This window comes from Centruroides vittatus, unplaced genomic scaffold (genome assembly GCF_030686945.1).
Source record: "Centruroides vittatus isolate TY-2023 unplaced genomic scaffold, ASM3068694v2 contig_1764, whole genome shotgun sequence".
In the NCBI taxonomy this organism is placed as follows: Eukaryota; Metazoa; Arthropoda; class Arachnida; order Scorpiones; family Buthidae; genus Centruroides; species Centruroides vittatus.
Genome location: NW_027121076.1, coordinates 1,601 through 16,705, shown reverse-complemented (window position 1 = coordinate 16,705; position 15,105 = coordinate 1,601). Strand labels below are relative to the sequence as shown.

The 15,105-nt window shown below is 34.9% G+C and overlaps 2 non-coding genes across 2 annotated transcripts; both read right to left on the bottom strand.

The window, feature by feature from the left end:
* Positions 1-1,816: 1,816 nt before the first annotated feature.
* On the bottom strand, positions 1,817-1,889 carry TRNAV-CAC (transfer RNA valine (anticodon CAC)). The gene has a single exon. It is a non-coding gene; the product is annotated as a tRNA-Val (tRNA).
* Positions 1,890-3,311: 1,422 nt separating this feature from the next.
* On the bottom strand, positions 3,312-3,384 carry TRNAV-UAC (transfer RNA valine (anticodon UAC)). The gene has a single exon. It is a non-coding gene; the product is annotated as a tRNA-Val (tRNA).
* Between the last annotated feature and the right edge of the window lie 11,721 nt (positions 3,385-15,105).

The following is a 15,105-nucleotide window of genomic DNA, read 5'->3' as shown; positions in this document are numbered from 1 at the left end:
CCATGCAACTTCGTCGGATGTTCACCAAAACTCCATTCCCTTTTATCGTAACCGAGTTAGTCTCGCCTGTAACCAGCACCATTTTATGGGAAAGCTGATATGGGAACGACTTTCAATCATAGAGTTTGAAGCTCCTTGTATAATGTAAGATGCCCTTTTTTATAGCTCGGGCCCCCTCTTTTGTAGTCTGCGAACGCCGCTGCCCCATAACAGAGGAGTATCAGCTGCCCCCTTATCTGTTCGACATCCGGCCATTGCCAGTACAGATGGCAAGTTCAAAAAATATTTTCAAAATTAAAAGGTACACTCGCTCTACGATGGCTCACGAACGACTCAATTAATCAAGTAATAATATCTAACGAGCTCAAAATTGCATTTTCAATGGATATAGAAGAATTAATTCCAAACTTCGATAAAGCAATGATTTAAGAACGAACATATAATATTTTTATAAGAATTATTAATATGTTCGTATATATAATATTAGAGTGAATTAATAAGAGTTCAAATGTTCATAATGCTATTTTCATAAATATCCACGAATGCCTCTGTGTGTGTGTGTGTGTATGCTTGAATGAGTATGATAATTTTGCCTATATATAGATAGATAGATAATGGATAGAACGTCTAAATGATATTAGTGGACCAATTTGTATTTAAATGATTAATTAAAATATTTAAATAATTAAAATATTTAGGAAATTTTCAGTGACTGTGTTTATCTCAATGGAATCGTTATTTTTTCTGGTCTCATACAAAGTTCTGTAATTTTATTGCATTATATTTCGTCATCGGCCATTAAGCTTCGTTGTACGTCCGTATATTTCATTAAAATTTATACAGTTTATGCATTTTATTATATTTATTTCAAAATGTCTTGTACATTTTATTTCTACATATGGTATGTATCATTCTCAAAGTGATAAAGGTTTAAGGAGAATCGAGTTTTGACAGAAGAAAGGAAGGGGATTAAGAAACTTGAAAAAACTGGGACAAGAAGGGAGGATGAGTTAAAATTTCAAGAAAAATGAAGACGTAACTTATTGATAACCCCATTTGAATATTTTTAAATGCAGTAACCCATCAATAAACTTAATTTATTAACCATTAAAATGAACGAGTTTGGTATATATTTGTCTTACAGAAACACCACGACGAGCGTGATTATCTGAAGTGGCGAGACGGGCATTTGAACTCATCTTACTGCTGCACACTCCGATCATCATAGGTATCTTCAATTGGTTGTATGGTCATGCATGTGGTATTTTCTTATCACAAAGTTAAAAAGTACTTAAATCTACAAAACGCGTAGCCTAAACTTACTTAAATAATCGCTGCAAACGAAGCAAAACTCGAGAAAACACTCGCAATAAATAATCGCACGAGTCAACAATAGATCCTCTCTCAACAACGAGAAAATTTTATTGTTGCGTAGCGACTAAATTTAATGATAAAAACTTTGGATTTTGCCGTCAATTTCGTGATTTCCGTGCCTCTATTTGTAAAGACAGTGATCTTGAAGGGTCATTGCACGAGTTTGTATCTAGCCTTTTACTTGTCCTCATACACACGAGCCATTATCAATTTACATGAAAAACATTATGACAATAATGCAAATTTAAAATATTATGTATGGTTCCATGTATAGAACAAATTACTAAACATGATCTATATTTTATTAATACTTTATTTTCCCATTGGAAACAATTTCTTCTTTGTTCTACTCGAAACACGTGATCTGCGATGCACAGAAACGTGACTAAAAAGCACAGTTGCATTATGCGGTGCGCATTTCGATTGACAAAAAATTCAAAGCTGTGCTTGCCAGGTATCGAACCTGGGACCTTCCGCGTGTGAAGCGGATGTGATAACCACTACACCACAAGCACTCGTCCTTCTCGACCACGGAACTTTTCTAAGAGCACTTAAATCGTTGCGATAACTTCAAGTGCAGCAGTGAGTGCGGAACTTTTCTTATGAAATCCTCATTTCCGTTGTGATGGAAACTGGTTAACCTCACGACAACCAGTCGACATGTCAGACGCATTTTCTCTTCGGCAATGGCGATTTTTCTCAAATTTAACTCGCAAAGTCGTTCTCTCATCTTATCTTTCGAGATACGTGTGTTTCAATTATCAAATTGCTTCGTCGTTTTCACAGAAAAACAACTCGCATTCGTTTTCTGGCTTGCGAAGATTGAGAACATCTTTTCCGCTCTCTCCGCCTGCTTCAATGTTTATAAAATTCTTTCGACGTTTTCGACATAATGGACCCGGAAACGAAACTACCTGAGCCATGGAGGACGCCATGTTGCTTTCCACCGTAAACTACTGCTACAAGCGGTCGTTTTTGCCGTTCGACGGCGCGCACTCCCACCGGAATTTAGGAACGCGTTCCGCAGGAATTCTTAAACGGATGTCGCTCGCGAAGAGTTACGCGCAAGAATAAAAGAACGCACCCCACGTTCATTTTTTTATAATACAGTACAATTATTTTAAGCTGCGGAACCAATTAGATGTTTTAACATGTATTTCTATGGAAAAATGCGTTTCGTATAACGGACGTTTCACTTAACGGACGTGCACTTCGAACGGATTAAGTACGATATATAAGGCACCACTGTATATTAGGCCCATCCCAATATCGTTGTTGGAACGAGAAATATAAACCATCGTTTAATAACATTAAATGTGAGTGCGGCTTGCGGCCCTTGGTACCAGCTGCGTTAGGATGTTGGTGGAACGAAAGAAATGCACCGATCGATTTTATCAATCTGATTTTTTTTGTGTTACTCGTACGCCAGCAATTCAAAAATTCCTAAAGCACGGCGTGGAGATACCTTTTACAGCATATGCAGGATACTTTAAGGGAAAAAACTGCAACGTAATTTCTAACAAAAAAAGATCGCGTGTCACGCGTGGCAGTTTGCAGGTATCTAAATGATAAACAGCGTTTCACCGAAACATCTGTAAACGTGTTCAAATAAATCGATAAACATCACCTCGGAGAAAGGATCTTGAGAGTTCTAGCTTCGTGGAAGTTTTCGCATTTCCAGGTGAAGTCGATGAAGTTGTTCGTTCCTGAACAGTGCGACCGGGATTTGACAGTTACGGTCTAACGTGAGATGCCCGGTCGAAATGCGCCACTAGTTTATATTTGGGAAACATCGCTTTCGTTCGCTACCGCAACAGCAACTGCTCCAAATCGAGGTCAATCATTACCTGTTAAACAAGACTGATAAAAGAAAAGTTCACGACCGAATTGCTATCACGGCCTGCGTCCAACAAAAGACTGAAGCTGTCGTAAAATATTGTGTCTGCCAGGGATCGAACCCGGGACCTTCCGCGTGTAAAGCGGACGTGATAACCGCTACACCACAGACACCTGCCGCATAACAGCGGAACGGCGTTTCTTCTTTTTGAGATCTTATAAAAAAAAATATTTTTTTCTCGTTCAGATCTAACAGGAAAGTATAAAAACAATGGATCATTTAACTATATCAAAATAGATTTATCTTCTAGAGGCTATCCGATGAAGTTTACAGCCACCCGGAAAGAGCCGTCGGTTGTTTTTCTGAGAAAACGACGAAGCAATTTGATAATTGAATATATAAAACACGTAATACCCCGAATTCCAAAATCATTACGAAATGAATACAAATAGAACAGACCAGAACCCTCATCTGTGTCGATCCCTGTTCTGTTGCTTTAAATATATAAAACGAAAAAGCCATCATACCGAGTAATATTTAAATATTCGACCATCCGGACAGAAAATTCGTTCCTAGAAGCCACTTTTGAATATTTTCTTCCTGTCCGACATACCCCGATATGCTTAAATCGAGAGATAATTTACATTTTGTGCCAGTAAGAAGCATCAAAAGTATACCTAAGTTGGCGAGATAAACCATGTTCAAAAGAAAAGGATTGTTTAACCGCTCCTGCTAGACTTTCTGCGGGCTACAGAACAATGGAATCGTCGCCTGAAAATCTATGCATTGTTAAACGCAGTCAATTGTATAATGATTATTAAATGCAAAAATTTCCAAAAATCGACAAGTATTTCTCTGTTTCTCGCTGTTGGTGCTTACAACGTGTATAAAATATATCGCCGAAAAGTGCAAAGAGATTTAATACTGAGCAAAGCATACAATAAACACAACTATTAGCCATTCAACCTACTGATATGTGTACGGCATGGTAATGGTACCCGCTCTCTCAGTTAAGATAAAGAATATATCTGCATTATTTAAAATACTGAGCATTGATTTTTTATTGATTTCACAAGTGATTACTTTGGAAATAGCATTGCGCATTTTGTAATTGCTTGAAACTGTTCTCTAGTGTTATATGACATTTATATCGCTTATCCGTCACAATTTACCTATTGACTGTACAAATCAATGAGAATAAGTGCTTAAACAATATAATAATCGCTCTTTATAAGTTAGTAGGAATTACTGTAATGGAAATCGTTGTGTAAATGCCTAACTTATACCAAATTATTATTTTAAAATAGAATACATTTAATTTATGAACAAAATTCTATTAATAGATTAGGTTACATTTAAAGTTGTTTCTGTCTCCTTCAAATATTCGGCTAAGCAATAACTCACAATTACAATATATTGATGATTGCCAATATATTGTAGAGTATGTTGCTTTACAAAATGGAATATTAATTCTAATGTATGTGAATGCATGTAGAAAAAAATTGCTTACAAATGTTCACCTATAAATAAATTTTGCATAGAAGTTGTCCTTTAAATCCCTGTAAATTCGGTATAGTATTTACATACATTTGAGAAAAAATATTTATTTCAGAAATGTCCGACAAGAGCACAGGAGTTATTGAGCTTCAAATTAAGTGAACAAAATCCTTACATTTACACTAACATCCATACATACAGAAAAAACCCCCAAATTGCCTTGCATTTCTGACGTTTTATGGTTCCGAGTTCAAACATGTGAAAGTCTTGGAGAGGTATTTTTTGATCGATCGCCAAATTTTCTTTCTGTTATATATAACAGGAAAGTATAAAAACAATGGATCATTTAACTATATCAAAATAGATTTATCTTCTAGAATTCTTCATCGCGTAAAGAAATTTCGTTCTAATTTCGATAGGAATTATGAATAATAACACAAAATTATTTATTTGAGAATCCCGCGTTAAAAAATAGTTTTTTTAGAAAAATATTTTACCCTGACCCTAGAGTTAATAAAATATCATATTTTTAAAACCATTTTATTAATATAATATTTGCGCATTGAAAGTGTTAGAACTCAGTTGCTTTATACTCTCCAAGAAAGTCACTTAACACTCCTGCTACAGAATATAGAATGTACTCAAAGTTAATTCGCTCATGTCAAGAACACATTAGACAAGAAGAAATAATTTGACGTGTGTCACACTCGTGGCTGTCATCTTAATGGCGGCATATTGCGTACAACTCCGAAACTGTAAATAAGAAGGGTGTCATGCATGGTACTGGTACACATCATTTTGGGTTAGAATTTATCAAGGAATCGATTGCCGAAAGACTTTATTGACCTACCTGGAATTGCTACAGAATTATGCTCGTTATATGATGTGCTCAATTCGCATTCCTCGGGTACATTCTATACTACGTAGCAGGGGGTGTAAAGTGACTCTCTTTCTCACATTGTATATCACTGATAAAGTATCCATGGACGAAGATACAATTAAAAGTTCTGTTTAGTAAAAGAAAAACTTTAAAACCATTACTGTCTCTTATTGTCATTGTTTTTCTCATATATGCATTTCAATTTTGCGATTCTCAACAATACATTCGTAGGACAGACCTTAGCCTACAAACAAATATCTGAAAAGACCAAAAATTACAAAAGGCAACACAATATTTTTTTAAAAAACTTACAACTGCACTTTTACAATGTAAATTTAATCAATTTATTTTTTACAATAGCGAAATGTTCTGTGTGCTACGTCGTTAAAATCGAAATTCTTTTGTTTTAGGTGTTTAAAACTTTAAAATTACTTTTCAGTTATTTATATCCGAGCGAATGTATTATTTAAAGTAAATTAATTTGGTTTATTGTCATTTTGAATAATTATGTTACAGAAATGAATTTAACGTTTTGTTTTTCTGTGAAATAAAGCTAAATATTTTAAATAAGAGTTTATGTTTTAATCTTTTTATGCAAAAGAATTATAAATTTACTTTTCGAAAAATATTAAACATTTATTTATTATTTTACAATTAATTTTCGAAAGTTGCGGTCACAGTTGCTTGATTTTATACTAAACAAATCTTGAATTATCCGCTTTACATCTAGATATAAACATTAATACTTGCAATTTTAAGTAGGACATAAAGCATCTTTGAATGTAGCGAGGTTGAGGCCGAAGTTTTCAACGCGGAAACGTGTACGTCGGATGTTCAGCGCCTCTTTCCTGTAAGCCTAGAAGATTGGCAATGGCCTTTGGATAGTCAGTGCAATCGTGCTCGACAATCCAAACGCCATTGTCAAACTTCTAGGCTTATAGGAAAGCGGCGCTGAACGTCCGACGTACACGTTTCCGCGTCGAAAACTTCGCCTTCAACCTCGCTTGTATTTTAATACGTGTTAATAATAATTTGTGCTATTTCATGTTTAATTATGATCTTGGACTTTTCTTTTCTTAAAATACTTTAAATAATCAATATTTACAAATATGACTATCAATAGTACTATTTACCCGTCTGATTAGATTTTACATAACGTGTAATCACATATTCCAAATAATTAAGATACGATAGAAGAGACGACAACGTTCCTTAATTTAAATATATCTACTAAGTAAACTTGAATTTATAGTGAATACGAAAAACGATACAAAACAACAATTAATTTCAAAATATCTGTAACAAATAACAGAATCAATTTAATTAAACTGTGATAATCGCTAATCTGTAATATATACGTGATTCCCGTTGTGATACGCGTGAATGAAGTTCGATTGTTCTCTCTTCAATCGGAGAAGTTAGTGTACGTCTGCCGACATCTTCTATGAAAATTACCCGTATTCTTCAACTTTAATAATCCCGAGAACACGGAGTGTAGGGCTGAAGCCATCTACAAGTGAAATTATATAAAATTCTTATTAATATAGACCTAGATATAATTAACACATAAAGAGCGTAACTATAATCTACACACAATTTTAAATAAAAACGTAATTTCTACAAACTACCGTTTTTCTTATGACGTTATTTTTAAACTGTGCATTAATATCACGCATAATTTCAGAACCGCCGAAATTTTACTTATAATATTTAAAGAACAGAATCTGTAAAACTACCTTTAGAAGGATTCTCTTATCGACGTAGCAGAAGCCAATGGACAGACACAAAGAAACTTTTCCGAATCTTTTCATGAAATCCAACACCTATAAAAAATTTATGTTAAATGTATTAAACAAATAAAATTTATAACAACAATAAAATCAAAATAACTTTTAATTTTTGTGGCAAATCCAAATGGCAATTTGCAAATTGCCGAATGCCTTGAAATCCGTTTTGCATCTAAAATATTAAAAACAAATACAATTAAAATATTTAAAATGTTTCAAAATAATAATAATAATAATAATAAATACCGTGAAAGCAATACAGCATAGAAAACAGCCCCATATAATGCAGATAAAGAAAAAAACAATCATCAGCATGAAAATCCAAATTTTTAAAATCTCTGGCATATGAATATACAAGTAAGCGTAGTACAAAAAGCTCGTTCCCCAAATTATTCCGAAATAAATAGAATGGAAAATCATACCGAATTTTGTGTTCAACTGATTTATAAAATTCCACAATTCTTGGTGACGGCTCATCAAATCTTGCAATTCTTTTCTTAGATTTCTGTCACTGCTTCTTATTATGCAGAACTCCGAACAAAGTTCTTCAAACTCTCTGTAAGAAACACGTATGAGTAAAGCAGTCAACAGTAAATTATGTGCTACGCCTCCTATAATTAAAGTCGTTACAAATCCATATACAACAGTGCATATTAGAGCTTCAAATTGAAAGTGTTGCTTTTTTTCAAAAGCCGGAAAATAAACATTCAAGTTGACAATTTGAAAAACGATCGTTAATAATATGACGATGATCGAAACAGAGAGGGAACAGTTTCTTATCAGATCATTATTTTGGACAATCATTTTTTCATAGAACCACTCGTTTCGTAGTTTCGTAATCAGATCGATTTTGTTGCGTCTGCTAAAGGTCAGAGTGATCGAATAAGTAAGGAATAATACAACAAGAGAAATGTTTATTATTTTACCATCGTCTTGAAATACGTCAAACCATCCAGGACACAATGCGTATTCGCCTAAACGTGGTAACGATTGCCACATTAAAAGAACAGTGAATTGCCAGAATAGATACTGAAGGCATCGAACGTAAAAGTTGGTTAAGTTCGAATATTTAAGTTTGTAAATTCGCCGCATACAAGAACAAATTCGAAATGGATTCCAGCCGTAAACCAGGGCCGTGCTCCAACAGGGTGCGAGGAAACAGCACATGCAAATTTCTTTCTGGATATTTGAATCCATTTTGCTGGTGTTTCTGCGGAACTTAATGTACTGGTAAACAGAAATTAACTCGAAATGCTGGAATATATAACGACGCTAATTTAATTTTATTGCTATTTTAATCAACCAATAGAGCTCATTTGAAGACGTGGGAAATTAAGTATTCTGAAGCACGATCAATCTTGTATCTTATGGTAACTCTATGTAATAAGTTTACTTTATTAATTGAAAGGTGTAGTTGTTTACCTTAGACGAATACCAGTACTTTGTAGAAATGTATTGAACGTGTCATTATCTGAGTACAAGAAAATGAGATCGCTCTCAAATAGTTTATTAACTATTTTAAAAGCTTATCGATTACAAAAGCATTTTAATTTCGAATATAAATTACGAAATGTCTGTGATATTCGTTATATAACGCTACAATCAGATCAGATTTTCGTAAGCATCAATTAGTATTTTGTTCAGGGGCCAATTCTTTTAACATGCGCCGCATGCTTAATAGAAAGTTTTGATTGTCAATATACTTTTTATATGAAAACAAATATGCCAATAATAATTTATTCTAACGTAAACTCTCGTATCATCTCTGTTCACTTTTACATTGGCAGGTAGCTGCTAGCCGTTTTAACTCGGGAACTGGATCGCATGCTAGTATGGAGGTTTGCCGCGGCAAACAACTGCGTGCGCAAGACGTTATTCGAAGACATTTTAACACGGCCAGATTGTATCGAAAGCTTGCGGTACTCAATTAGCCTATATGTATTGTCTATAAAAGCGGATTTACATAGGGACAGATAGAGCTTAAGCCGTGATCCTCCAGTGTCAAGGCCCAATAAAATTTGAATTATTATCATACATTTTTAATTCTTTTAAATTATATTTCGTGTGTAGATATAATGGGCTTTATAATAGTCCATACTTTTTTATTCACACCAAATAAGGTTTCTGCTTGTTGTTTAGTGCTAGAGATAAACCTATTATTCTTATTATAAGTTTCAGCATGCCCATAAATTTTAGTCAAGATTCGCCCAGAATCTTAAGATGATAACGAAAAAGCACAAAAATAAATTGAGAATGAGGCTTGTGCTTGTTGACAAAAGCCAAAGGAATTTGCATCGTATAGTTGTCAGGTCACTCCCGATATTACCATCGAAAATTAAAGTAAACATAAATAATTCTGTAATGCGTTTAAATCGACTGATTTTGGCATTAATTGGGGATATATTAGAGTTTATTCTTATATATCGGCTGTGTTAAAGCAGTTATTTAATTTTATTGGAGGAGCATCTGTCGATTGGTGGCTTCGTTACTGATATTTTGTACTTTAAAGGCAAAGTGCAATTCTTTAAATTTCCTAATAATTATTCCAGAGAATTGTGTAGTTGTTGCGTGGAAGAAGATATTTTTCGGGAGAAACATTAAACTTCCTTCAGAAGTCCGTTATTATTTTGTGTTGATTATTTATTTTTTTTTATTTTATGTACCGAACTAGGTTTAATTTAAGATTTATTACAGTTTTACAGATTACGGTAAACCTGATATGGTACCATTTTTTGTACAGTACGTAAAAAGATTACACTATGGATATTTTGTTAACGGGTTTACTAAAGAGAAGCAATACATCGATCGGTGGTCGAAGGCGATACTCCGTGACAAATGGAAACTGAGCAACAGTAGTGTTCTATGCTTCGGCACTTTGAACCTAACTGTTTCTACACAGAACGGATACACCTATTTGCATGAAAAGTCGGTTGCTACAAAGTTTGATTTTCCTCGGCATCTACAGAGACGGCCAGTAGTGCCACGATGACCACTAAAACGAACGTCTTTGGCTAACATACATGACGATACAACCATTTGATGATACCTATGATGATCGGAGTGGGCAGCGCTGAGATGAGTTCAAATGCCCGTCTCGCCGCTTCAGATAATCACGCTCGTCGTGGCGTTTCTGTAAGACAAATATGTGACCGGAGGGTCGGAGTCTCTTTGACCCCTCGTCAGGCTGTGACACCACCGAGTCTGTCAAGACTCGGAAATTGCCACGGAGGTTCTTACGTCACGCGAGCGGTCGCGGGTGAGCGGATACGATCGCTGTGGAGGTGGAGGTAGGAGAACCGAGGAAGTGAGTCACTCGGGACACTGGCTAAGTAACAAGAATAAATTTAATAAAAATGTATAAAAAATTACAGCACGACGCATAGCTAACAATGACGCACTCCTAGATACACGGAGAGAGAGAGTTTACAAACGGTTCGCGAGTTGATAAATACCTTGGTTAAGGAGATGTGAGAGTTCCTTGAGCCGCCGGGTATCCACGATCCTAGACAGTATATTCCACTGAGGTTCACAATCCACAGAATAAACAGTCCACAATATAAATCATTCCACACGGTAATATTTCCACGGTACTAAGTCCCGGTCTTCTAGGTGGGGTAACGCTTGGACGTAGATCGGAAGATTGCGGGAAGTTTTTCTAGGGTTGGGCTTCCGGTGGCTAACCAAACGACGACTGCTGGATTTGTCATCGTTCCTTCGTATCATTTTTCTACTTGGGTTTTTTCCATGAGGTCAGAATGTTGTTGTTAAGGGTCGGGTGTCCAATACGTGAATTACTTCTCAAAGTTCCGGGTGACCTACGCCTAACTAGATGGATCATCCTCAACGAGGAAGTAAGTTCGTGGGAAAAAATTTTCATGGTTTTCAACAGATCTTTTGATAAAATGGTGGAGGGGAAAATCGAGAAATTTTTGATTGAACCACATCGTCCATTCGTCTGTCACAAATATATACCAAACTCGTTCAATTTAATGGTTAATAAATTGAGTTTATTGATGGGTTACTGCATTTGAAAATATTCAGATTGGAATATCAATAAGTTACGTCTGAATTTTTTTGAAATTTTAACTCATCCTCCCTTCTTGTTTCAGTTTTTTCAAGTTTCTTAATCCCCTACATTTCTTCTGTCAAAACTCGACCCTCCTTAAACCTTTATCACTTTGAGAATGATAGATACAATAGGTATCGATAAAATGTAGAAGACATTTTGAAATAAATATAATAAAATGCATAAACTGTATAAATTTTAATAAAATATACGGACCTACAACGAAGCTTAATGGCCGATGACGAAATATAATGCAATAAAATTACAGAACTTTGTATGAGACCAGAAAAAATAACGATTTCATTGAGATAAACACAATCGCTGAAAATTTCCTAAATATTTTAATTAATCAATTAAATACAAATTGGTGTACTAATATCATTTAGACGTTCTATCCATTATCTATCTATCTATATATAGGTAAAATTATCATACTCATTCAAGCATACACACACACACACACAGAGGCATTCGTGGATATTAATGAAAATAGCATTATGAACATTTGAACTCTTATTAATTCACTCTAATATTATATATACGAACATATTAATAATTCTTATAAAAATATTATATGTTCGTTCTTAAATCATTGCTTTATCGAAGTTTGGAATTAATTCTTCTATATCCATTGAAAATGCAATTTTGAGCTCGTTAGATATTATTACTTGATTAATTGAGTCGTTCGTGAGCCATCGTAGAGCGAGTGTACCTTTTAATTTTGAAAATATTTTTTGAACTTGCCATCTGTACTGGCAGATGGCCGGATGTCGAACAGATAAGGGGGCAGCTGATACTCCTCTGTTATGGGGGCAGCGGCGTCCGCAGACTACAAATGAGGGGGCACGAGCTATAAAAAAGAGCATCTTACATTATACAAGGAGCTTCAAACTCTATAATTGAAAGTCGTTCACATATCAGCTTTCCCATAAAATGGCGCTGGTTGCAGGCGAGACTAACTCGGCCACGAAAAAAGGGAATGGGGTTTTGATGAACATACGACGAAGTTGCATGGGTCAATGGACAAACATCGTTTATTAGTTTCTGTTATATTTGCAGAAAAGGCTAGAAGTCACGAATTTTCTGTAGTTTGGGGTCCTCTTAGGGCAACCCGACACATGCCTTAAGTGTCCTAATGTACAGGCTCCCGTGTCTAGGTGATCTGAATTCGAATCATGTTCGGTCAAAAAACCCCAACAATTATTCGAGGTGATCCGTCGTGATACGTCGGTCTTCTCTCTCATCAACTGCCCCATTGTTAGTCTAGAAAATGGGCTTTCTAAAAGAGACCCTCTTAATGCCTACAGGGCGATAAATGTTTAAAAATAACCTATGCTGGCAATTTTTCAAAAATTCCAGAGCAAAAAACACTTGAGGGTCAAATTTGACACGATTTCAATTGAAATTGGTTGAAATGTTTTAGTTAGGGTGCCTAATGTTAATAGAAGACGTGAAGCTCCCAGAAATGTTTTAGCTGTTGTTACGAGCATTAACCATTAGGTCTCTATCAGTTAGGTAACAAGAAAGATTTTCTCGATCGACTTTATGCTCGTAATGAACTTACAATTTTTGAGAGTAACTTTATTAACATTCGGGACTTACCCTCAACTTCATTAACATTTCGCTCAGCATCACGTTAACATCTGGAAGTGAGCAAAGGTTAATAATGTCTCACTGTTAAAGATATCTGTGTTGATAAAAAATGCAAATGTCGCTCAAAAAAAAAAAAAAAAATGCAACTCGAAATGTCACGGTAATAGCTCTTGTAAAAATAAATAACTCTGCAACAGCCTGGATTCCCACAAAAAAGACTGATTTATTTATAAAAGTTTTTGACAATGTAATTATTTTTAGTAAATTAATTGTTTGAAGATGTTGACATATCGAACTCCACAATAGATTTTCATGAATGATTAAATGTTGAAAAGTAACCAAGTTACATTTCTGTATGTGGAAAATAATTCTGTTACCTATTTGTATCAGTTAAATAAATCATGACAAAAATAAAAATTTTTATTTTCTTATCATCAATTTGTTATTAGTTAACATCCAGAACTTGCGGTGGCTTTTAACCATAATAGCGAGGTTGAGGCCGAAACGCCGCTTTCAACGCGAAAACGTGTATGTCGGACGATCAGCGTCGCTTTCCAGTAAACCTAGAAGTTTGACAATGGCGTTTGGAACGTCAGTGGAATCATGCTCGGCGTTTCAAACGCTAGTGTCAAACTTCTAGGCTTACAAAAAAGCAGCGCTGAACGACCGACGTACACGTTTCCGCGTTGAAAACTTCGGCCTCAACCTCGCTTGTATTTTAATACGTATTAATAATAATTTGTGCTATTTCATGTTTAATTATGATCTTGGACTTTTCTTTTGCTTAAAATACTTTAAATAATCAATACAGTCAAACCTGTTTTTATGCGGTCTTTTCTTGTGCGAGTTTTTATTTGTGCGGTTTCTTTGTGCAATTTTTTATTTGTGCGGTATAGTTTGCGACTTGTGTAATGCGTTTTGTCATGTTTCACGTTGATTTATTATAGCTAAATAAACTTATTATAGCATAAATAAACTTATTATAGTAATATTATTGCATAAATATGCGAAAAATGAAATAATTTATTTTTTAAGTCAACAAAACATCACCTGGACAAAAATATGTAAAACAGACGATAGACAAGACGATGCAGTCAAGTGCTGACATCTGTTGTCAATAAATTCTACGTCTGTTTTAATTACGTTAACTAAACCTTCAAAATGCTTTTACATTCCTGGACCATTAAGATTCATTTCAAAGCGTACATTGAAGGTAAATGTACAGTACTGTATTATTTTTTCTATTTAAATATAAAATTTTAGGATTTTTATTTTATGTTTAGACATATCCCTGAAAATAAATAAGGGTTAAAACAAAGCGAAGAGGAAAGTACTTTCCTTAGACACTAAGACTACAGATTTTAAGCATACACACACACACACAGAGGCATTCGTGGATATTTATGAAAATAGCATTATGAACATTTGAACTCTTATTAATTCACTCTAATATTATATATACGAACATATTAATAATTCTTATAAAAATATTATATGTTCGTTCTTAAATCATTGCTTTATCGAAGTTTGGAATTAATTCTTCTATATCCATTGAAAATGCAATTTTGAGCTCGTTAGATATTATTACTTGATTAATTGAGTCGTTCGTGAGCCATCGTAGAGCGAGTGTACCTTTTAATTTTGAAAATATTTTTTGAACTTGCCATCTGTACTGGCAATGGCCGGATGTCGAACAGATAAGGGGGCAGCTGATACTCCTCTGTTATGGGGCAGCGGCGTTCGCAGACTACAAAAGAGGGGGCCCGAGCTATAAAAAAGGGCATCTTACATTATACAAGGAGCTTCAAACTCTATGATTGAAAGTCGTTCCCATATCAGCTTTCCCATAAAATGGTGCTGGTTACAGGCGAGACTAACTCGGTTACGATAAAAGGGAATGGAGTTTTGGTGAACATCCGACGAAGTTGCATGGGTCAATGGACAAACATCGTTTATTAGTTTCTGTTATATTTGCAGAGAAGGCTAGAAGTCACGAATTTTCTGTCGTTTGGGGTTCTCTTGGGATTAGGAAAAGGGCAACCCGACACGTGCCCCAAGTGTCCTAATGTAC